At 35.4% G+C, this 27,108-nt stretch overlaps 1 pseudogene; it reads right to left on the reverse strand.

The window, feature by feature from the left end:
• Window positions 1-248: 248 nt before the first annotated feature.
• LOC141717537 (serine/threonine-protein phosphatase PP1 isozyme 1-like) lies at window positions 249-26,952 on the reverse strand (annotated as a pseudogene).
• Between the last annotated feature and the right edge of the window lie 156 nt (window positions 26,953-27,108).

A 27,108-nucleotide genomic window follows, 5' to 3' on the forward strand; every position in this document is an offset into this window, starting at 1 on the left:
TAACACCAACTTAGCCGTCTAAAACTTAAGTCTAACTGACTTTTACTAATTGTTGACGTTTGAAACACCAGGACAGGGGATATATGTGTAAACACAATAGTCAGAATTCCATCTCTTCTCATTCGGATGATGGTTCTTGAAGAAAGACCCTTTATATAAATATAAAGAAGCAAAGCAAACACTACAAGAAGTGACAAATAAACTAAGTTAATAATAGTAGCAGGTCTTGCCAATTATGGTAGTTGCAATACATTGAAGTTCAAATCATACTTAATAATCTAACTTGTTTTATAGTTTAAGATATGAATAGTACTTCTTTATAAGTTTAAAAGGTGAACCAGTCTAACCAACAAGGTCTAAACTACCACAAACCTGCTAATGGCAAATTGGCAATATACCCAGAAAGGAAAGGCAAGAAAAAGTATATACCAGTTACATTTTTGTGGACATTAAAAAATTATTCTTTTTTTCAGTTGGCTTCAGTACTTGGAAAGAGCACATCATATTTCCATCAACGCTCATCATTGCACCAGCATTATCAAATTCACCGCAATAGTTGGGAGCGGAAAATATGGTAACAAGCTGTCTTTCAGCAAAGAATTCATAACCATCCTCCACAACCTGCACAAGCATAACGTCAAGTCATCAACTCCGGTGCAAATTAATTGTGGAAAAAAAGAAAATTATTGGTTTTACCTGATGAGCACGACAAACAAGGTCCAAGTCATGCTTTGCTAAAAACTCTGACATCTTATCAGGGCCAAAGGTGAATGATACTCCTTTATCATTCAATCCCCATCCCTTGACATCATTACTGGGATCTGACCAAAGTAAATCATAGAGCAAACCTGTGTCAGGTATAGCAGTTGGACGTGGCAGGTTTTTGATCTGATCCAAATTGTTAAGATCAGGGGACAGACCACCATACATGCACAATATCTTATCATCAACAACAGCAGCCACAAGAAGACAGTTGAAACAGTCAGTAAAGGTTTTCCATAGTTTAACATTGAATCGGCGCTTACATTCATCATAAAATCCATATATTCTATTGATAGAGGCGCATTCATGGTTTCCCCTAAGAAGAAAAAAGTTATTCGAATACTTAATTTTATAAGCAAGCAAGAGCCATATCGTTTCTAAACTTTGTTTTCCACGTCCACATAATCCCCTAAAAACAGATAATTTGATTGAGGAGGAAAGCCACCATATTCAAAGAGTCGTAACAAATCACTATACTGCCCATGGATGTCACCTGAAATGCAAACGAGTGTACATTATATATTTTCAGCAAGCACAAATCTTAGTATTAAGTGAACCATAGCAGTCTTGTGTAGCAGAAAATTTAAAAAAATATAAACAAAAAAGCCATACATTGAAGTGTAAAGTGTAAATAACTTCACCTTTTATCCAAATCAAAGGTACAAGCCTTAAATTGCACACATTACATATAACATTTTTACAGTTATTGCTACAATTCAATTTGATATTGTAGAGCTAAATCAAGAGATGAAATCTATAACAAGCACCAAGCACCAAATCAAAACATTTAAAACCTAATCATATCCATAATAAAATAATAAATCAACATTTATAACGAGCAAAATAAGATAAACAACACTAAATCAAATCACAAATCACAACTAAAGCAAAAAAATGAGGATTGAAGTTAAAAAATACCATGTAATCTGTAGAGATGAAAGGATCGTTAACTTTACACAATTTACAAAAATAAAAAAAAACAAAAATACAAATGAACAACCAAAAACACCCAAATTACCTAAAGCTCTAAATCTTTTTCTCAGATTAGGTCCTGTATATAACAAGAAGAAAAGTATTAGCAACAAGTTTAGACACTAAATTAATAAAAAAAATAAGGGTTTCGAATTAGAAAAAACCCCAATTTACAAAATTAGGGTTTTGAATTCAAAAATCCTCAACTTTTAAAACTGGTCTTCATGCAAAGAAGACCAGTTCGATTCAAGTAGATACAACACTTACCGAAGTAGAGAGGTTAACTGAAAGAGGTTTAACGGAGAGATTGGGAGCGGAGAGAGGTTCAGAGAGAGAGAGAGAGAGGTTCCAGAGACAGGTTCGAGACAGAGAGGTTCGAGAGAGAGAGAGGTTCAAGAGATTGTGATGGTGAGATGATGGCCGGAGTTCAGAGAGATTGTGAGGGGAGAGAGGTTTGATCGAGAGAGAGAGAGGTTCGAGAGAGAGAGGGAGGTTCGAGAGAGTGAGAGAGACTGTTTTTTAGTTTTTAGTTTTGATTTTTTAGTTTTTTGTTTTGATTTTGTATCTGAAGATTAATTTGGGGGGAACCAAAATTTGGTTAAGGGGGGAGAATTTTGGGATGGGGGGAATTTAGAACTAAAACTGAATGAAAATTTGACTAAGGGGGGAAAGAAAAGGTGGGCGTGAAATTATTTTTTTTAGTGAATTTTAGACATCGGTTTAATTATAACCGATGTCTACAAAGAACAAAGACATCACAAAAACACGGGGTGATGTCAATATTTCTTTTCACATCAGTGGCAAAGTTAACCGATGTCTAATGTGTGATGTCTATTGACATTATTCTTGTAGTGGATCTTCACCTGGATTGGACTAATATCTGCTCGTCACACTAATTGAATAAGCAACATCAGGCCTTGTACACAACATCGCGTACATGATAGATTATATTGCTGAAGTATAAGGAATCTTACTCATACGCTCTCTTTCCTCAGGTGTCTTAGGAGACATTTTTCGGAAAGGGACACTCCATGGCTCATCGGTATGAGACCTCTTTTGGAGTTTTCCATGCTAAACCTTTTAAGCACTTTCTGGATGTATGTACCCTGGGTAAGACCTATCATTCTTCTAGATCTATCTCTATAGATCTTCATACCGAGAATGTAGGATGCTTCTCCCAAGTCCTTCATGGTGAAGTTCTGTGATAGCCATACTTTGACTGATTGTAGCATCGGTATATCATTTCCTATAAGAAGTATGTCATCTACATACAATACAAGAAATGTTACCGCGCTCCCAGTAACCTTCTTGTAGACACATGGTTCATCTATGTTTTTGATAAAACCAAACTCTTTGATTGTCTCAACAAAACGGATGTTCCATCTACGAGAAGCTTGCCTTAAACCATATATGGTTCGCAGCAGCGTACACACTAGGTGTTCATTTCCCTTGGAAAGAAAACCCTCTGGCTGTGTCATATACACTTCCTCCTCAAGTCCCCCATTAAGGAAGGCCCATTTTCACGTCCATTTGCCAGATCTCATAGTCGTAGTAAGCAACAATCGCAAGCAAAATCCGAATTGATTTTAACAGGGCTACAGGCGAAAAAGTTTCATCGAAGTCAATCCCTTGCCTTTGTTTGAATCCTTTTGCCACGAGCATGGCCTTATAGGTCTCCACCTGGCCATCTGATCTAATCTTTCTTTTGTGTACCCACTTGCACCCAATAGGCTTAACACCTTTAGGCGCCTCAACCAGAGTCCATACTTGGTTGGTATACATAGATTCCATTTCGGATTTCATGGCACTATGCCATTTCTCTGAGTCAACACTACTCATAGCCTCATTATAGGTCACAGGGTCATCATCATCAATGATTGACAACTCATTGCCATTCTCAATGACAAGGCCATAATACCTCTCAGGTTGACGAGACACTCTCCCTGTCCTACGAATGGGCTGTTCCACAGAAGGTTGTTCAGTCTGAAGAGGTGTTTCCATTTGATCCGTAGTAGTTTTTGCTTCTTGAACTTCATCAAGTTCAATTTTGCTCCCACTGTTTCCTTCAAGGATAAACTCCTTTTCCAAGAAGGTAGCATGTCTGGAGACAAACACCCGATGATCGGTGTAAAAGTAATACCCCAAAGTCTCTTTAGGATTTCCCACAAAATTACATTTTACGGATCGAGATTCCAGCTTATCTGGGTCAACCTTTTTGACATAAGCTGGACATCCCCAAATCTTAACGTGTTTAAGACTCGGTTTCCTTTCTTTCCATATCTCATATGGTGTTTGAGGAACAGATTTGGAAGACACCTTATTCAGTAAATATGCTGAGGTTTCCAATGCATAACCCCATAGGAATATTGGAAGATTCGCATAGCTCATCATGGACCGAACCATGTCTAACAAAGTTCGATTTCTCCTTTCAGATACCCCATTTAACTGTGGAGTATATGGAGGAGTCCACTGGGAGACTATACCATTTTCTTTGAGATAATCTAGAAACTCTCCATTCAAGTATTCACCACATCGATCTGATCGAAGAGTTATAATACTGTGTTTGGTTTATTTCTCCACTTCATGTTTATATTCTTTGAACTTTTCAAAGGCTTCAGACTTGTGTTTCATCAAATACACATATCCGAATCTAGATCTATCATTTATGAAAGTAATGAAGTACGAAAATCCACCCATGGCTTGCATAGACACTGGTCCACATACATCTATGTGTACCAGTCCTAGCAAATCTGCAGCCCTCTCTCCATGTCCACTAAATGGAGATTTGGTCATTTTACCCAATAGACAAGACTCGCATGTAGGATATTATTCAAAATCAAAGGGGTCAAGTAACCCTTTCTTATGCAATGTCCGCAGTCTATTTTCACTAATATGACCTAGCCTACAGTGCCATAAATAGGTCATATTTTCATCATCTCGTTTTCTTTTATTAGTTTGTTCAATCTGAAGTAAATCATGCTCTACGTCACATACATATATACCATTATTTATAATACCACGTCCATAAAGAACATTATCTCTAAGGATAGAACATTCATTATTCTTCATAATAAATGAAAAACCATCCAAATCCGACATAGGGATAGAAACAATATTCCTCACAATAGAGGGAACTTAATAACAATTATTCAAAATAATAGTCTTGCCCGTAGGCATATGTAAACTAAATGATCCTAGCAATCCTTGCTCCATTGCCCATACGTAGAATCACCTCATCTTTTTCAAGAGTCCTACTTCCCTTTAGTCCTTGCAACAAATTGCAAATATGAGAACCACATGCGGTATCTAATACCCAAGTAGAAATTTGACCTAGTGACATATTAACTTCGATCATGAACATGCCTGAATCAGAAGCGGTAGTCTTACTTCCCTTCCTCTTCTTCAATTCTGCAAGGTAAACCTTGCAGTTTCTCTTCCAGTGCCCTAACTTGTTATAGTGAAAGCAAATAGCTAAATTAGGATCAGTCAACTTGTGAGCATCTAGTATGCTCCGGGGTGATAGTGCAGAAGACATGACGAATATAGTAACACATAACAACACTTAGCAAATATTCAATTTCATTTCAAAACACTATATGATTCGGGTCTTTATTCATAAGTGTCTCCCCCTAGTTTATCTAATTTATTCAACCCCCTAAATGAAAATTAAGCATTCATAATGCTAGTGGGAATAGGGATCCTACATTCCATCACACAACCTCGGCTCCGGCACGAAATGTCATGTGATGTTCAATAGGCAGACAACTCTTGTCAATTACATCTTATGTTATTCCCTAATATAACTTTAGCCTCTTGAATAATTGAGTCACGGCTGTGGCACGACAAACTCAATATTCTAAGTCAAGTCTAACCCAACATTTCGTATAATTGAATCAGTCTCCAACGGCCCACGGCTGTAGCACGTACCGACCTTTAGATTCTAATTCAATGTACACATCTCTATGTAATAGACAAGTATTTCTTATTTCGAAATCAAAGCCCTCGGATGTAGCACGAAACGATAATGATTTAAAAATAAGAACCACTTTCTACCATGTTGGAAGGCTATGACCGACCCAAGCCCGTTGTGTCATTGGCCAATTACTACTTGATATTATTTAATTTTAGAGGGATTATATTACGTTACAATCATAATCATATTATAAAGAGATTCTTCCTTTTAAATTAAATATTTCAAATCAATAATCGATAATCAGATGATTCCCAGATCGGGTGGAGCATTGTCAAGAGGCGTCACTTAATAACCCTTTCTTACAGATAGAAATCTGTTATTGACAGAATCATCCTTTCTCTCAATATTGAAAATTCATATTCAATTACGTGTTTCATAAACACAAGAATCTCATGATCGTATTCATAATATTTATATTAAAGTCATGAAACAATTTCACTATACTAGATTGTCTAACAAACGCCTTATGTTGATTTAAGTTCACCTAAATCTATCATCGCATGGTAAACATAGGCATATATCTCATATATAAAATTAAATAAACAACAAGGTAGGGATGTTACATCATGTAGCATATTGGTCTAAGCATTATACATCTCTATGTATCACATGAGGCATTTAAAAGCAATTAAAACAATCAAAAACAGCTTTAAAACACTTCTGTTAGCTATAAACACTTCGAAACAATTTCAGAAAATATCATATAATATACCATTAGATGCGTCTCGAAAAGACGAATCCAACGGCACCAAGTACGCCCTGTTCTGAGCAACCAAGCGCCCTCACGCGCCGGAAGAAGCAAATCTACGCGCTGACACGCGCACACGCGCTGTCAGGTGCGTGTCTGACATCCGCCCACGCGCCCCACGCGCTTCATGCACCCTAAACCCTAAGCTGACGTCAGCATGACGTCATCTGATGATGTCAGCACTGGTTGACCGTTGACCCGCGCGTGTCTGACACGCGACGCGCGTGACACACGAGCGCGTGTGCCCCACGCGCGCTCCTCCCCTTCTGTTCCTGACAGCCGCCACATTCTTCTTGTACGGAATTCCGTGCCGCCGTCCCTGTTCTTTTCTCTTTTCCGTGCCACCATTACACCACAGCAGCAACACACATATATATGTATACTTTAAAAGATTATATATATATATTTAATTACAAATTTAATTTAAATAACTTCAAAAATTCATAACAATTAATCCATCCATCATAAAATTATGAAAAAAATACCCAGGCGATCTACAACACTTATAGAACCCAGATCTACAGTCAAAACAATTCTGAGAAACGATTTCTAACCAGTCATAATTGATCCATGATATAACTTGTAAAAATCATAATTAATTCATACAAGCACATAAAATTCTAAAATTTTTACCACAGATCTATATGCATACAACCTATGCTCTGATACCAGTGTAGGATTTTATCTATCAAGGAAGCATGGTAAAACAATTTTACACATATAAAATCCAAATAAAAGCATATAAATCGTGATTAAAATAGAGGGATCGATTTCTAACCTTTAAAAGCGATCCAAGAACCACGAGCGGAGATCCTTAGCAGCTGCTCCTCAAGTGTGAAGCACTCCACCGGTATCCACCAAGAAAACGATGTAATGAAGGAGGAGGAGGTGGAGAGAATTAAGGTTTTTGTAAATCTTTGGGTTGAGGCAAAAATAGGGTTTATAATAGTATATTTATAGGCAAAATTTTCAGCTGAAAATTTTCCCATAAAATATTATTATTATTAACCATTTATTATTCTCATTAATAATTAAAACTACTTTTAATTATTAATCCTTTTTCTAAACACTTTAGAAATAATTCTCTCTCTTGATTTAATTTCCAAAAATTAAATTCTTAAATAATAATATTAAGAACCTTTTCTTAATTAATTTATAATCAATTAAATATCATTTAATCAATTATTAAATTTGCCAATTAATTATTTATTTCATAAATAAATAATTATCAGCCATTATTAATTAATTCCTCCACCATTAAATCATTCTCTTTTATGGTGTGACCTTATAGGTTCAATATTAAGCCGTTAGTAGAAATAAATAATAATAAAACTATTTTATCATTATTTATATAAATTCTCTAATTCATTAAATATGATTAATTAATTAATCATATTTATTCTATATCGTGAGGGATACTTCTCAGCATATCGCGACTATCCGGATAATACGAATTCACTGCTTAGAATACCAAGAACCTATTCAGTGAATAGTTACCGTACAATTAATTCCTTCTACCCTGCAATATCACGATTAAATACAAGGCATGAAACTTGTGTCAAGCCTATCTTATTTAATCATTTGCTTTCCCATTCATTATGCTTAGTTCTATTTAATGTAAATTAGAAACTCCTTTCTAATTTCATTCACTCTGGCCAGAGATTCCAGAACTAGCATAAGTGGATCAGCATTGAACATTCTCTTCCTTCACTGGAAGGGGTAGATCCTTTATTGATCATACACTATCTTCGTATACAAATTCCTATACCCAGTAGAGCCCTTATAATTGTCCCTGGAGACTAAGAACTAAACCAAAGTATAGTTCAATGTACACAAGATTACTATGATGACCTCAATTCTAAGGATACTTGTACAACTATCACTATGTGAACAACTGCTGACACGTGAGTGAACTCCATCAGTTGTTCAGCTGTGCGAGTCATGTTCAGTGAACTTATTCTATAATAAGCACCTACATACTAGCTATAGTGTCACCACACAAATGTCTATGAGAACAGACATCCTTCATAATGAAGCAAGCATAGTATGTACCGATCTTTGCGGATTATTAATTACCAGTTAGTAATCCTACGACCAGGAACTTTTTAAGTTTAGAGTTATCATCTTTTAGGTATCATTATTATGATCTCATCACAATCCATAAAAAGCTTTACTCTAAACTGTGGTATATCTTATTCAAACATTTAAAATAGATAGAGCCCGTAATAAAAACAAAACAAGTCTTTGATTAATATCAATAAAATCAAAACAGATTACATAAAAGTTATTCCTAAATCCTCATAGATGATTGGACTTAGGACATATCTCTTTCACATCCAACATTTGGTTCCGATCGTCTTGAATGATTGCATCTATAATTAAAAGATACAACTTAATCGTCTACACGATAATTACTCGACGAACTGCGCGTCAAAACTCTATCGTCTACCCGAACGATAACCCACATATAAAAAATAGAGTCAGGAACAAGACTCTTGACCCACGCACACACGTAATTCACATAGCATGTACATACATAACTCACGTATCACATAATTCATATAACACATGACTTGGTTCGTCAAAACATTTGACTCGGTACTTTTAGAATCGAAATCGGGTAAAAATATGGTTTATCGATCAATAATCGACTCAGAATGACTCGTAAAACAAGCGACCTTTCGAAACAAAAGAATTTGGGTCTCGAAAGTATTTTTAATGAAAGCATAATATTTTTCTGAGTCTATACATGTTCGTTTCGTATTAAACGTACAATATGTCTATTTTCAACGAATAAAATAAGAATAATTCAATTAATAATAATATTAATTGAATATTCAATATATTTATATAATTTTAAAAGCTCAAAATAATTTTAGAATATTATTTGGCTCAATTGTAAATAATTACACTTCATTCAACTATTTATAAATAAAATTAATTGATTAATTGAATTAATCAATTAATAAATTGATTAAATGAATTAATCAATTAATTAAATGAATAAATAATTAATCAAAAAAAATTATAAATAATTAAATCAAATTATGATTTTTAAAAATAATAAAAGAAAATAATTTGAAATTGAAATGAATATTTTAGAAAAAAATTCGAAATAACGTTTTTGTAAAACAGACTTTTTCAGGGGCTAGAACCCCTCAAAATCAATTCCAAACAATATAATCCAACTATACTCTAATAAAATCAATAAATTTGAAACACACCATAATATATATATTTGCACATATAAACACGCCAGAAATGAAAAACATGGTTAAAAGTGACTTCTACAACAACTTCTAAAAATTATGAAATAATTATATAAACACTAACATGATATAATATACCCAAGTACAAAATCAGAATCTCAAAATCCTTACCCAAAATAAATTCTAATCAGTCCAAGAGATTATTTGATGTCCGGAAATATCTCCAGAAAAATCCGAAATTAATAGCCATAAACATACACACGTTGAAATGCCATGTGAAGTAATCAACACCGTCAAACTCCTTTTCCATGTCCCGAAAATAAATTAAAACGGGAAGTATGCTCCGCAAATTTTCTTCTCAAAACCATGCAATATATATACCTTTGTATAGGTATCGAAGCGTTGATCGTTTATATATATAACAAATAAAATTTGGATAAACGGTTTGTAAGATATGAATTTTTGAAAATTAAAAGTATAGAAATATATCGAAAGAGAAGCGAGCAGAGTGATAGAGCTATAAGCACCAGAGTAAGGACCAATAGCAGTTGATCGGGAAGTATATCTGGATCTTAAGTTAGGAGGATATAGGGAGAAAATGAGAGCAAGTAGAGAGAGAGAAACGGGGGACGAGGGGGGGGGGGGTTATGCGGGCAGCGCCTGCTTTTCTTTGTTTTTTTCCAATAATCTCCTGCCACGCATCAAAGGCAGAAGGAAAACCTGACGCGTGTTTTATATTCCCTAACAGCCTGGTTATGTTCCGCGTGTTGTGTTTTGACGAATCACTTTGCGGGTGAGAATAACCCGAAAAATTACCAAAATAGTTTTAAAATTCCTGGAATATTTGAAAACTAATAAAATAAAATTTTCAAAATTTTGAAAGTATTTTTGAATCGCGCAACCTACCCGCATTTTACGATTTAACGAACAAATACGCGGGTAAATATAATTCAAAATTTTTCCGAAATAATTTTAAAATTTTCAAAATATTCAAAACTTAAGAAAATATATGTTTCATGATTTTTGAAACATTCTGGAGTTTAATACTAAATTGATACTAAAACACAATCAGAAAATCATTTAGGGATAAATAATTGATGAAATATTGCTTTCTAAATTTTATAAATCCCCATAAATCATTATTGAAATTATAAATTCATAAAATAATTTTAGAGACAATTTCAATATTTATGAAAATAAATTTTCAATAATCACTTTTAAAAGTGAAGATAAAACAATACAATTCAGCATCTAATAATACAATTAACTCTTGAATCCACATAATCACACCCAGCTAATAATAAATACAACACTTTACTGACAGAACCATAACATATTTTATTTATTTAATAATTCCGTACTTACACTTATATATCGGATCCGAAAATAGATTAATTAGCCGCTAAGTAACTATAAAAATGATACAATTAATACCATATGTGTGTAATTATCTACTGAAATGATTAGCGTATCAAAATTTTACGTCGGGACTTGTACGGGTCAAATTGTACTCCGGATCGAAAAAGTCAAAACACGGAAAATGTTCGGAATAATCAAATTAGGTTGGGAAGGAGTTTTTCGAAGAGTTCCGGGTTGTAAAAACGCAAAAATAGTTGAAGTTGGACGATTTTTGGCTTTATAAAATAGTTTTATAATTACTCAGAAAATAATTATTAAATCTATAAATCCTTATAAAATCATATAACGATCCAAAACTTGCTAGAAAAATACCATAATTATCTATACTTTATTCTGGACATATTAAAAATCAAAATACTTACACTTTATCACATATAAACACCCAAATATAAATATCAGTCAACAGATAATTCACCAAAATTCTCATAATAATCACATAATAATTATTTATTGATAAAAATAATTACACGATATTTTTCGGATATTACAAAACAATTTCAATTTACCGATATCAATAAAATCGGCTTTCAAATAACTTTTGAAAATAATACATTTAAGTAAATATTTTCATAAATTAACAAGGATCGATATAACACTTAACAATTAGCACATTACCATTTAATAACACCAACTCGTCAAACAATAATAAAATATCCACCATTTTATTCCTTCTAAATCATAAAAGCATATATAACAAATACCTCTTTTTTGAGAGATGTCAAAGAAGTAATAGAAAGAGAAGGTATTGCCAAGGTCTTAATACTTATCTTTTATTTGAACTCTTCAGTTGACTCGTCATCCGATTCTAGAAACTTCTTCATGTTATAAGGATATCGATAATCTTCATCATCGTCGAATCGTAGTAGCCTCAGAAGATTCCACAATAGATATTCGCAGCTGATAGGAGTTATATCCAGCTCAACACAACCATCTCAAACAAATGTACCTATCTTAGCTTACTCGTTGGTACTATATCCAATAATCCAACGGGAACTCAATATGAGCTCAAGCGTTCTTACATAACTACACACTCTCGTTTCTAGTTTGCTATAACCTCAGCTCTGATACCAACCTGTAACGCCCCCAAATCCGGGGTCAAGGGATTTGGTCGTCACTATGAAACCTCAATCCAAAATAACCTGTTGAATCAATAAATAAATGCCATCAACTGAAATATAGCATCTGTGACCCCAAACTACACCAAGATCTTTTTAGGTTACAGTTCTAGAAACAAGATATCCAAATTCCATAAATAAATTTTTCACTTTCTTTTAAAACTCTTTTCAATAATTCAAATTTCGAGGCAAACCCGCTAATATAACTTCGAAAGGAAGTATACTATGCCCAATTACAATAACAACCGTCACACCCCAACTATAATATACACACACTAAATAAAAGCGAACTATAATTATTACAAACTTATAAGTCCAAAGGACGATAATAATCTAATACAAACCAACCAAATTTATAACAATCCCTAGATCTTTACAAGTTCAGAGTTTGGAACAGCCCTTCTAACTAATACGACGATTACATACTGGCGGATTGCGCTTAATCTATATATATTCTACATGCGCCCTCAAATGGTCTTCACTCTCCCTACCAATTGACTTACGGGCGGTCTGCTTGGTACGAACCATGATTGCTAGCTGTAGAACAGGGTTAAACACAAGATAATGAGATAAAACGGCTCAGCAAGTACTAATCATTCTACTATACAAGGCATTATCTCAAAATCACGACTTCTGAAGTTAAGGGGTTATGGATACTTATAAAAATGACAATAAGAAAAATGAAGTTGTAATATGAAGACATGGAAAAAGTATAGCAATCGAAACATGGTATATGGAATCATGATATCGGGCAACATGATATAGTATATAAGCATGGTAGAATCATAATAATCGAAACATGGTATATGGTATCATGGCATCAGGAAATCATGTTTTAAATGTCAAGTCATCAAAATCATTTTAGGACGCTACGGATTACAGCCGGTGATCAGCCACGAAGTAATCCCGAACCTCGCCGAGTTCTCAAATATAATGGGATCCCTAGGCTATATGTGAGCCTATCAATAACATGAAAAGGACTTGCGTATAACGACTCGTATATTTTTATACTGTTTAAATGTGTAATTATTAAATAAGTACATAAATAAAGTATGTGTATAGGTTCCGTCAGTTGGATATTATTTGTTAATATTTTAATTGATTATGTGTGATTGTGGTGTTCGTGTATTAATTGTATAATTCATCGTGAAGCTGTGTTGCGTTACTTTTGTGTTTAAAGGTGATTTAATTCAGGATTTATTTCCATAAATACTTGGGTTATCCCTAAAATCATTTTATCGCTTCATAATTTTTTAATTATTTTTAGGAGTTTTTAAAATTGAGAAATCAACATTTCCTCAATTATTTAGCAATGTATGATTTTCTAATTGTAATTATTTGTTAAATTCGTATTTAATTCCAAAATTCTTTAAAAATTATGAAACTCATATTTTTTTAAGTTTGGAATATTCTGAGAATTTTAAAATTATTTTGGGAATTTTTGAGATTAATTTCACCCGCGTGTTGTTTCATTTATTCGTTAAAAACGGGTATCAATTATGTTTCGAAAATTATTTTAAAATTTTGAAAATTCTATTTTTATTGTCTTTTAATTATTCGTGATATGTTATAAAATATTTTATTAATGTACGGGTTTTAATTACCCTTGAATTGTTCGTTAAATAGTTAAAGTGCGGGTCAGATAAAATTTTATTGCGGAGTTTATATGAAAATAAAAAAAATGGGGTAAGGGCTTGTAAAATCGGGTTCAACCCGTTTTATATCTTTCAGTTCATGTCACTTTCTCCCCATCAATCTCACTCGACTTCCCTCTCCCTCCAGTCTCGATCTCTCCTCTCTCTCTCTGCAACTCTCCATCTCTCTCTTTCTTCTCTCTCTCTCCCTCCTTTTCATTTTCCTCCCTCCCCGCCTGTTGTTTCTGCGGTTTCCGACCGCCGCCTTTGTTTCACCGGTGGGTTTCCGTTTGGCTATATATATATGGTCGTGTATATGTGTGTGTAGTGTGAGTATGTGGGTTTGTGTGTGTGATGTTGTGTGTGTGCGTGTTGTGCGTGTACGCGTGTGTGAGTGTGCTGTGTGTGCATTGTGTGTGTGGGTGCGTATGTTTGGGTGTGTTTGGTCGTGTGTGTGTATGTGTTGGTTCAATTGTTCAGTGCTGTTGTTGTTTTCAGTCACTTTACCGGCTTTCAATTATTTTCCTTGCTGATTGTTGATGACTGGTTAATTATTCTCTATAATTTGAGTTTGTTTCATGAAAAGATTTTTGGTGCAGAATTTTTATTATCATTAGTTAATCGATGGAATTTACGTAAGACGCCCGGGATTTACGGGAACCCGTAAATTTTATCGCCGTCGACAATGAGTTTTAGAACGAGTCGACGGTGGACGGTGATGACGTTGTTCTGAGTCCTACAATTTAAAATACAAAATACGATTTAAAATGCGAATTGCGAATAAAACTATAAAATGTGATTAAAATTATAAAACGGGACTAATAATTAATAATTGTATTTAGTTGGTAATTGAGAATTTTGGACTGTTATTGATGGCTGAAATCGTTGGTTTGGTTTGGATTGTGATTGATTGTAGTGGTGTTTATTTGGACATCGGGATGTTCGACGGATTAGCCGATAATCAAAGGAGGTGCTGCCCGATTTCTGAGAAAATTTAATTACGAAAATACAGGGCCGTACCCAATGACTATCGGGACGTCGATCGGTTATATGTACGTACCTTATACGAAATCTGATTATGTGTTGTGATGAAATACTTTACGAAAATCGATAGCCCTAATTTCATAAAGGATAAATATGCCTATTTCTAAAAACGAACACCGAACCGACTTTCGAAAACGTGAACCCTAATTGATACGTATATTATTATGTGAAGTATTACGAGTCGGGTTTTGTTAACGTTGGGTAGATGGTTAGCAAGGATATGTCAAGCATAATCGAAGGTCTAAGTTAGGATGTTTCGACTTTGTAGGTGCTAGTCGGAAAGCCCAAGAGGTAGCATTGGATAGCCTAGTGGACAGTCGATGAGCTCAGTAAGGTTCCAATCGAAGGACCTGAGTGTTGAAGTCAAATCCAGGGTAATCTAGTGGTTAGGTAATAAAGCCTGAGCGTTCGTGTCGGCTCAAGGTCAATCGGTAATGTTTTTAAGGATCTGCAAGGCAAGTACCCCTGACCATATCTTTATGGTTCAGCATATATGAATATAATATTTTTTATTCTCATAGTGGAACATAACGATTTAAGTTACGTATCCCCTGGGTTTCAAATTATTTTATTAACTTGTGTTTTGGGGGAAAAGTAACTTCTGAAAATACCTATCTTTATGTTTTGAATAAAATGAAAATGTTTTGGAAAATGTGTTGTGTTATAATTGTTTTGACAAGAGATAGGTAAGTGATTTGGAAAACTGGATTAAAATGACCAGATAATTGGATGAGTGTGCGTAGAAGGCCCGTAACGGCCTGGAAGTTAGCGTAAGAGGCGAAGTGGTTGCGCACCCTGTTATAACCACCAGCCTAGCGTGACAGAGACCTAGCTAGTCTCTGAGTTCCGGAATAAGTTTCGTAGGATAGCCTGATCAGCTGTCTCACCAGGGATCATCCAATACTTTTATATCTGAGCAAGTGATTTTGAGGTTCCCGGAGAGGAACAAGTTTTATAGGTCCTGTGATGGGACAAGTTTTATGGTTCCCGTAACGGAACAAATGATTTTGGGTCCCCATAACGGGACAAATGGTTTTATGGGTCCTGCGATGGGACAGAAGATTTGAAAATGAAAGAAGCATGCTAAAATTGAAATTGATATTTATGCACAGCACACAACTAATGATTTGGTTTATAGAGCATGCTAGTTTTGATATCCAGTTCAGAAATGTTTTACTTGTTTTCTAGCAATTTATGATTTCTGTTCCTATAATTATTTATCATAAACTGTTTTTGATTACTATTCATATAGTGGTACTGCTGAGCAATTGATTGCTCACCCTAGCAAAATGTTTTATATATGTATTGCAGATATTAGGAGATTCTTCAGTGGTAGTCGGGGCAGAGTTCCAGTTCCTTCCGTGTCAGGCTCATCTGAGATAGTTATGTTGGACCCAAGCGGGTCTGTTGAGTTGCTGAATAAAGATAGTATTGTTCGAATTGTCCTTAGTAAGTTGGTTTTGTGATGGTTGTAGCCTAAGTCATACTTAAACTTGGAAAAAGTCTTGGTAAAGGGGTCAAAATTATGTATAATTAATAATTTGGGTTATATTGTTTATTAGTATTGTTGTTAGTGACGTCAACTCCTGACCCCGAGGTTGAGGCCGTCACAGTTGGTATCAGAGCTACAGGTTTGAGTCCCTGATTTAGGTTAGGAATAGAGTCAGAAGAGTGTAAGAAGGTTTATTCTATATAGATATGAGGCAGCAACTCAACCAGAGGAGCGAGTCTGTGAGTTTAGTCAAGGGTTCGAAGGCGTAACCCTGATGTCTGTTGGGGATTGGCTGGAACTGCCCTATATTTTAGTAAGTCTCCCTTATATATATAGGTATCATTGGCAATGTCTAGTTGAGGTTTCTAGTTTCTTTTCTCGAACGAGCGAATCTGATCATGAAAGTTCAGGTGGAAGGGTAATAGTCAGCGGCTGCCATGACAACCGAGTTTCATAGCGAATGTGGATCAGTACTGAGGTTTATACCTTGAACCCTTATATTTCTTTCCTCGGAGGTTCTATCGGTTTATTGGGGCAAACAATACATATGATGTGACTATTTGTCTGTGTGACAAAGGGTCTGGTGGGACGCCACCGAATTATGTGTTGTAAACTGTATAATACTAAGACTGGCCATCTTACGTACTTGTATGGTTGCTCCCAATCATATCCGCATTCCCTTCACGTTTCTTTTAGAATGGATTATCTTGATTTTGAAATTTTTATTTGGCATATTATGAATATAAATTTCCTTCGGTAACCTCTGTGGTCAGACCATCCTAGTTATGGAAAGTAAACAAAGAGTTGACTGTCAGGAGAAATAAAAGTTCTGTATCCGGTTGCTATTTTGGAATGATCGCAACAATAAGGATTTGTGAGCCATTAGAAAAGGTTGTTGTCTTAGAAAGGTTATTCAGTGATTGTCGAGTCTATGGCACATGACAGGGAACCGCCTTTAGAAGTATGGTTGGCTGAAACTTGGATTATTATGCCTAGCAGAGGTCCTTAAGTTGACCTAATTTGCGAAATTGCTTGTTGGTAGTTGTGATTGAAATAGTTAACCCCGTTTTATTATGTTGGTTAGTGATACATATGGTTATTAACATGTTATGTGTCACAGTATTGTGAACTGTGGAGTGGAGTGGTGAAAGATGGTTAATTTACCTGTTGGTGGTTTGGTTGATGTTGATGGGTTGATATGGTTGTTGGTTGAGTGTTGGTGTCGGCTCGAGTCTGACTGGTAGTCAGTAATATAGAGAAAATGCTGCCCAAATTTTTGGAAAATACCCTACTTTTAAAGATACAACGTATACTATGATGTGTTAGTGGGATTTCGGATGATACTCCAATTGGTCAATTCAAGAGGAAGAGTTGGTTAATTTTATCAGCTAATGGTCAGTTATGTAGAAGTCGGTTCCAATTATATGAAGTTAAATGCTAATGTGGTTTTCAAATATGAAAACAAAGAATGTTCAATGCTTTAAATGCGGTCATAAGGGTCATGCTGCGTTGGAATGTAATCCAGAAAATCCAGGAGTTGTTCGCTACCATTTTAGGAAGGCTATTACAAGGAGTTGTGGAACGGTTACTCAAGGTACTACATCCCAAGGGCCAATATCCAGCACGGCTAGAGGCAAAACTTCCAGAGTGACCAAAAGATCGAGTGTTTAGAAATTCGGACGTAGTGCAGCTGATCTGACACCCTTTGAGCTAGAGGAGTTTGACATGATTTTAGTAACTAGTTTATTTTCCTTTCATAAGGCAAAGATTAATTTAGGAGAAGCGAATAGTAAAGTGTATGGAAGCCAGTAGTAGGGTGAGTTGCTAAAGGAAGGAGCAAGATAAGAAGCTTTTCCAATCGTGTGAAGAAAAGAGTTAATAAGCTAAAGAGATAAAGTAGATCCACCTTGTGTAAAGATAAGAAGTAGAAAATACTTAAGCTGAAGGAAATTGAGTAATATATAAATTTCCGGGAGTTTCTTGGAAGGCCAGTGGGACGAAATAATTAGATCGATAATTGTAAAAGATATTAGTAAGGAAAGTGAGCATACCAGATATAGTCCCTTGGTTTACACCAGGAATGTTGCTGAAAAGAAGAATGAAATTATGAGAGTATGTAATGATTATCGGGAGTTTAACAAGACGACGAATAGGAATAAATAACCCTATTAAGAATTGATTATTTAGGTGACCTAATTTAAGGAGTGCTTGGATAAGCAAATTGTATCTATTGATAACATCCTCAGCTATTTAAAGATTAAGAAATTCTGTGTAGAACGCTCAAAGATTTCCCTATAAAGATTAGAAGGGAAGAAACTATATGCTAAATTTTCCAAGATGATTTGTAGCTGAGATAAACAAGGGATACAGATCGTTTTATCAAAGATCACTTAAGCAAAGTCGGTATAGTAACATATGCCCTGTATAGAAGGAAAGGATTGAATGTGATTAAAATCGCTAAGGAGTTAATAAATGAATAGGGAAAGTGGAATTTGAAGTTCAAATATCTAAAGGTGAGAAGAAGTGAAGATAAGAGATTATCTTCCAGTCTTAACTGATGGTGAGAAGCAAGAGGTGTTTGAATGTTTGGAAACTAAATTGAAAATGAGCACCGCCTATCATTCGTAGAAGAAGGGTCAAAGTGAAAGGATGATTTAGGCAATATAAGATATGCTGAGAGTATATAGTTTGAATCTAAAAAGAAACTGTGGTAATCACCTGCCAATGATTGAGTCCTCTATGTTAATAATTATCATGTTATTAGGGAATGCTACCTTGCGAAGCCTTGTGTGAGCATAAGTGTGAGTTCCCCTCTATTAAGAGAAAGTGGGAGTAGAAATATTGTTAGATCCTGAGTAAATTCAGTGCACCAAGGATGTAGTGGTGTTGATTCAGAAAAGAGTTGAAGCAGCTTGGGATGGACAAAGAAAGAAGACGGATTTGCATCGAAAGAGTATGGATATAAAAGTAGGAACCTTGAAAGAGATTGGTTAGGTTTAGTTAGAAGGGGCGAGTTGAGCCCTAAATATATGTACCTGTTGGAGGTATCGAGGAAGATAGATGAAGTGCTCATGAGTTAGCATTGTCATTACAGTTGCAGAAATTTATAATGTGTTCTGCATGTTATTGTTAAAGCGATATGTTCTTGATTCGAACCAAATCATTGAGTACGAGCCAATGGGCTCTTGTTCAAATTGTTCTGCGGGGAATGATCGACCCATAACCTAGTTTGTTATGAGTGAGTCCTTAGGAATGAGTATATATCCCTAGTGAATGTGCTTTGAATGAATCCTCGAGTAGGAGAGTCTACTTGGGAGTTAGAGTCAGATATGCTTGACAAATATTCTCACTTGTTTGGTTAAAATTCAGATTCTGAGGATAGAATCTTTTTAGGGGGGGGGAGGTTATAATGACTCGTATATTTTTATACTGTTTAAATGTGTAATTATTAAATAAGTACATAAATAAAGTATGTGTATAGGTTCCGTCAGCTGGATATTATTTGTTAATATTTTAATTGATTATGTGTGATTGTGGTGTTCGTGTATTAATTGTATAATTCGTCGTGAAGCTGTGTTGCGTTACTTTTGTGTTTAAAGGTGATTTAATTCAGGATTTATTTCCATAAATACTTGGGTTATCCCTAAAATCATTTTATCGCTTCATAATTTTATTAATTATTTTTAGGAGTTTTTAAAATTGAGAAATCAACATTTCCTCAATTATTTAGCCATGTATGATTTTCTAATTGTAATTATTTGTTAAATTTGTATTTAATTCCAAAATTCTTTAAAAATTATGAAACTCATATTTATTTAAGTTTAGAATATTCCGAGAATTTTAAAATTATTTTGGGAATTTTTGAGATTAATTTCACCCGCGTGTTGTTTCGTTTATTCGTTAAAAACGGGTATCAATTGTGTTTCGAAAATTATTTTAAAATTTTGAAAATTTAATTTTTATTGTCTTTTAATTATTTGTGATATGTTATAAAATATTTTATTAATGTTCGGGTTTTAATTACCCGTGAATTGTTCGTTAAATAGTTAAAGTGCGGGTCAGATAAAATTTTATTGCGGAGTTTATATGAAAATAAAAAAAAGGGCAAGGGCTTGTAAAATCGGGTTCAACCCGTTTTATATCATTCAGTTCATGTCACTTTCTCCCCATCAATCTCTCTCGACTTCCCTCTCCCCCCAGTGTCGATCTCTCCTCTCTCTCTGCAACTCTCCATCTCTCTCTTTCTTCTCTCTCTCTCCTTCCTTTTCATTTTCCTCCCTCCCTGCCTGCTATTTCTGCGATTTCCGGCCGCCGCCTTTATTTCTCCGGTGGGTTTCCGTTTGGCTGTATATATATATGGTCATGTATATGTGTGTGTAGTGTGAGTATGTGGGTTTGTGTGTGTGATGTTGTGTGTGTGCGTGTTGCGCGTGTGCGCGTGTGTGAGTGTGCTGTGTGTGCATTGTGTGTGTGGGTGCGTGTGTTTGGGTGTGTTTGGCCGTGTGTGTGTATGTGTTGGTTCAATTATTCAGTGCTGTTGTTGTTTCCAGTCACTTTACCGGCTTTCAATTATTTTCCTTGCCGATTGTTGATGACTGGTTAATTATTCTCTATAATTTGAGTTTGTTTCGTGAAAAGATTTTTGGTGCAGAATTTTTATTATCATTAGTTAATCGATGGAATTTACGTAGGACGCCCGGGATTTACGGGAACCCGTAAATTTTATCGTCGTCGACAATGAGTTTTAGAACGAGTCGACGGTGGACGGTGATGACGTTGTTCTGAGTCCTACAATTTAAAATACAAAATACGATTTAAAATGCGAATTGCGAATAAAACTATAAAATGTGATTAAAATTATATAACGGGACTAATAATTAATAATTGTATTTAGTTGGTAATTGAGAATTTTGGACTGATATTGATGGCTGAAATCGGTGGTTTGGTTTGGATTGTGATTGATTGTAGTTGTGTTTGTTTGGACGTCGGGATGTTCGACGGGTTAGCCGATAATCAAAGGAGGTGCTGCCCGATTTCCGAGAAAATTTAATTACAAAAATACGGGGCCATACCCAATGACTATCGGGACGTCGATCGGTTATATGTACGTACCTTATACGAAATCTGATTATGTGTTGTGATGAAATACTTTACGAAAATCGATAGCCCTAATTTCATAAAGGATAAATATACCTATTTCTAAAAATGAACACCGAACCGACTTTCAAAAACGTGAACCCTAATTGATACGTGTATTATTATGTGAAGTATTACGAGTCGGGTTTTGTTAACGTTGGGTAGATGGTTAGCAAGGATATGTCAAGCATAATCGAAGGTCTAAGTTAGGATGTTTCGACTTTGTAGGTGCTAGTCAGAAAGCCCAAGAGTTGGCGTTGGATAGCCTAGTGGATAGTCGATGAGCTCAGTAAGGTTCTAATCGAAGGACCTGAGTGTTGAAGTCGAATCCAGGGTAATCTAGTGGTTAGGTGATAAAGCCTAAACGTTCGTGTCGGCTCAAGGTCAATCGGTAATGTTTGTAAGGATCTGCAAGGCAAGTACCCCTGACCATATCTTTATGGTTCAGCATATATGAATATAATATTGTTTTATTCTCATAGTGGAACAGAACGATTTAAGTTACGTATCCCCTGGGTTTCAAATTATTTTATTAACTTGTGTTTTGGGGGGAAAAGTAACTTCTGAAAATACCTATCTCTATGTTTTGAATAAAATGAAAATGTTTTGGAAAATGTGCTGTGTTATAATTGTTTTGACAAGAGATAGGTAAGTGATTTGGAAAACTGGATAAAAATGACCAGATAATTGGATGAGTGTGCGCAGAAGGCCCGTAACGGCCTGGAAGTTAGCGTAAGTGGAGAAGTGGTTGCGCACCCTGTTATAACCACCAGCCCAGTGTGACAGAGACCTAGCTAGTCTCTGAGTTCCGGAACAAGTTTCGTAGGATAGCCTGATCAGCTGTCTCACCAGGGATCATCCAATACTTTTATATCTGAGCAAGTGATTTTGAGGTTCCCGGAGAGGAACAAGTTTTATAGGTCCTGTGATGGGACAAGTTTTATGGTTCCCGTAACGGAATAAATGATTTTGGGTCCCCGTAACGGGACAAATGGTTTTATGGGTCCTGCGATGGGACGGAAGATTTGAAAATGAAAGAAGCATGCTAAAATTGAAATTGATATTTATGCACATCACACAACTAATGATTTGGTTTATAGAGCATGCTAGTTTTGATATCCAGTTCAGACATGTTTTACTTGTTTTCTAGCAAGTTATGATTTCTGTTCCTATAATTGTTTATCATAAACTGTTTTTGATTACTATTCATATAGTGGTACTGCTGAGCAATTGATTGCTCACCCTTGCAAAATGTTTTATATATGTATTGCAGATACTAGGAGATTCTTCAGTGGTAGTTGGGGCAGAGTTCCAGTTCCTTCCGTGTCAGGCTCCTCTAAGGTAGTTATGTTGGACCCAAGCGGGTCTGTTGAGTTGCTGAATAAAGATAGTATTGTTTGAATTGTCCTTAGTAAGTTGGTTTTGTGATGGTTGTAACCTAAGTCATACTTAAACCTGGAAAAGGTCTTGGTAAAGGGGTCGAAATTATGTATAATTAATAATTTGGGTTATATTGTTTATTAGTATTGTTGTTAGTGACGTCAACTCCTAACCCCGGGGTTGAGGCCGTTACATTGCGTCTAGGTCCAATCCACTAAGATAAGAAAACATTTATTTTATTTTTAATGATTTATAACATGGATGCCAGGGAAAGATTAGGTATCAACTTAATTGAATTAGATTCAAGGAAAGAACATTCGAAGGTAAAGTACAAATCAAGTTAAGAGTGATTATCGGAAGTATTTGAAATAATTATGGACATGGGGTTTGTTATAATAAGCATTCATGGAAAATTTATGTATGTGCAATAATTATAAGAATAAAGAGGTAAGTAACTTGTCAACAATTATAAGCATAAGAAGATAGTAACTTGCCTTCCAATAGTCCTAAGATTATTTGATCTTGACGTCACAAGTCTTCCCTTTACCTTCGGAACCTACACATTACATTAACCTCATTACTATTCACCCTTTATCGACTTATAATCCTATAAGCTTCTAGACAAACCTTTACCCCTATTATAACTACGATTACACAAACTTAATCGCATACAATTCAAGTAATCCACATAGTCACATAATCACGTAATGGCATGGCATATACTACTAGTTATTTATACTATAATATCATCTAAACACCTAAGCACATAAGAAAGTAACACATAAGAAGTATTATTGACCTTAACTTAATCCTAAAGATGATGTGCAACACTCGGACTCTTCACTTCTAAGTCCCAAACACAACAAATACCACTTAAGCTTCCTAATGCCACTCGAAAGGGTGCTCTCGGGTTTCTTGGTGGAAATAGGGTGTCTCCACCTCGGTCCTTCATTCCAAACCACTTCCTACAGGTTGTTAAGACTCTAAACTAACTTCTAAATTTGGTGAGACTCAAAGGCCTCACTCCTATAGGCTTACAAAAATCAATACTCACACTATGGTTTCAGCTAGCACCGGTTTGCACGTCCTGTGCTCCTTAGCCGATATCTCAACTTCTACTCGGGGTATTCTAACAAAATCAATTCCTATGGATTCTTAAGAATTAAACCTAACTCTCAGACTTGGTTTCAGGCCAAGGCCTCACCTAGGACTCTCTAGGCTTCTGCCCAAAGTTGACTCTGCCCAGCCCCCATTAGAATGTAATCTACTTTGTTTTTACTTACATAAAACCCACTTTTCTTATTCAATTTTTAATTCTAAAGGTTTTTTAAACTTCCTAGGGATGCATTATACTTATTAAATCCAAGGACCCATGAAGGGCTAGCCTAAGGCATGGTTAAAGTCGACCAAAGTTCAAGCTTACGCAATTCTGTCATGTTCTGAGTTACTCTCGGAAATGTGTGTGTGCCTACCTAAATGCAAGTTTTTCAATGAATCAAAGCCACTGGACTCAAGTACAACTCAAGTCCTAACTCCATTAAACTTGGGCCTAGCAAGGCCTTACCAAAACTCAGCCAAAACAGCCTATACTTATGGTGAAAATTTTTGCTACAAAGTGCCTAGTGTACCTCCTTCCACCTTAACTCCCAAATCAAAACCAAAACCAACATGCAACCCAACAAACCTAATCTATAACATGCACAACCCTACTGACTATCATTCTATTGGAGATAGGAGCATAAACCTAGCCATATAAATCGATTACCAAGGCAAACACAAAGAGCATAACATGGCATATTTTTACATATACTATTTTTAAGCAAAAATCCGAACCAAAAATACAAGGTATACACTTGATGGCAAATTGAGTGGAAATTGCCTGCAAGGGTATGCTTGTAATTCGATAACTATTAAAAGTAAATTTTAAAAGAATGATTTTAGTAATTAAAATACAAATCCATAAATCACCAAATAAATACCATAAATACTATGAGATTTTAGAAATATAATAAAATTCTTTTCAAAATTTTTGAATAAAATTTTATATTAATTTTTTTTTTCTAATATTATTCTACTAACAAATCAATCACAAAAAATATAGTTAACACATTATAAATCTCATAAATAATTGCAAGTAAATTGATTATATCCCACAATACTAAAATAAACATTTATCGCCTAATCGCAACTATTCAAATATTACTAAATCGCGAGAAATCTTATTCGCGTACGAAAATTACACGCTTAAAATATTTCAGCAACACTCGCAATGCCATTCGACAAAATTATACACAATATATAACGAATTCGCATAGTCGGCCTTATAACACAGAATATTTAGGAATATATAACACACTAATAAAATAGCTCCAATAATTACCGGTTGTCACATCCTCTCCCCCTTATAGGATTCTGTCCTCAGAATCTAGAAGAATAATTGAGGATACCGATTTCGAATTTCAGATTCTAATTTCCACGTTGCTTCTTCGACTTTTGGATTCCTCCACAATACTTTAACCAAACTTACTGATTTATTCCTAAGAATTCTCTCTTGTCGATCCAGTATTTGCACAAGTCGCTCTTCATAAGATAAATCAGCCTGAATCTCCACTGGTTCAATTTCTATCACATGATTGACATCTGGATTATACTTCTTTAGCCATGAAACATGGAATACATTATGCACGTGCTGATATTGCGGCGACAAGGCTAATTCATAAGCAACTTTTCCTACTTGGTCAAGATTTCAAAAGGTCCAATGTATCTTGGCACTAACTTCCCTTTCTTACCGAATCGGGTCAAACCCTTCCATGGTGATACTTTTAGCAGCGCAGCTTCCCCAATTTCAAATTTTACATCCTTCCGGGCGGGGTCCGCGTACTTCCTTTGTCTATCCTGAGCAGCAATGAGTCTCTTCTTGATCATAGTGACAGTGTCCTTCATTTGCTGAATCAGTTCAGGTCCATAAATCTTTCCTTCTCCAACTTCATCCCAACTCGTCGGTATTCTACACTTTCGTCCATATAACACTTCGTATGGTGGCATGCCAATACTAGAATGGTAGCTATTGTTATACGAGAATTCTACGAGTGGTAGATGATCGCCCCAACTTCTCGAAAAATCAATTGCACAGCTTCACAACATATTTTCAATGGTTTGGATTATTTGTTCGCTTTGGCTATCGGTTTGGGGATGATATGTCGTACTCATGTCTAATTCCGTTCCAAGGTTTTCTTGAAATTGATTCCAGAATCTTGAGTTGAATCGCGGGTCTCGATCTGAAACTATTGATATGGGTACACTATGACGTAACACGATTTCACGTACGTACATATGAACTAGTCTATCTAACGAAGACTTCTCATTGATTGGAATAAAATGAGCCAATTTCGTAAGGAGGTCAACTATCACCCAAATTGTGTCGTGTTCAGAACGTGTTCGCGGTAAACCCACTACAAAATCCATGGCAATATTTGCCCACTTCCATTCTGGAATCTTCAATGGTTGAATCAAACCACTTGGTCTTTGATGTTCTGCTTTTACTCTTTGGCACGTGTCATATTTTGAAATCCACTCTGCAATCTCTCTTTTCATGTTCAGCCACCAAAAACTCTTTTTCAAATCATGGTACATTTTGGTACTTCCCGGGTGAATCGAAAATCTCGAATTGTGTGCTTCCTACAAAATATCATTCTTCAACTCCATCACATTTGGGATCCAAATTCTTGTTGAAAATCTCAACACACCTTGTTCGTCTTTTTGGGTACATATCTCTTCTCCTGTCAACTGATTATTCTCTTGAGTCATTACTTCATCTTGGCATTTCTTTATTCTCTCTAATAGTGTCGGTTGAAAAGTAATGGCATAACACATTTCTTCCGCTCTTCCATGATCACAAAGTTCTAATTGCAATTTTTCAACTTCATCAGACAATTCCTTCAGCATCGATATCATATTTAACCTTTCCTTCCTACTCAAAGCATCTACTACCACGTTGACCTTTCCCAGATGATACTGTATCGAACAATCATAGTCTTTGATCAATTCTAACCATCGACACAGTCTCATATTCAGATCCTTCTTAGTAAAGAGGTACTTCGGACTCTTGTGATCTGTGTATATCTCGCACTTTTCCCCATATAAGTAGTGTCTCCATAGCTTCAAAGCAAACACTATCGCAGCTAACTCTAAGTCATGAGTCGGGTACTTCTGTTCATGTTGTTT

This window comes from Apium graveolens, chromosome 1 (assembly GCF_009905375.1).
Source record: "Apium graveolens cultivar Ventura chromosome 1, ASM990537v1, whole genome shotgun sequence".
Classification (NCBI taxonomy): domain Eukaryota; kingdom Viridiplantae; phylum Streptophyta; class Magnoliopsida; order Apiales; family Apiaceae; genus Apium; species Apium graveolens.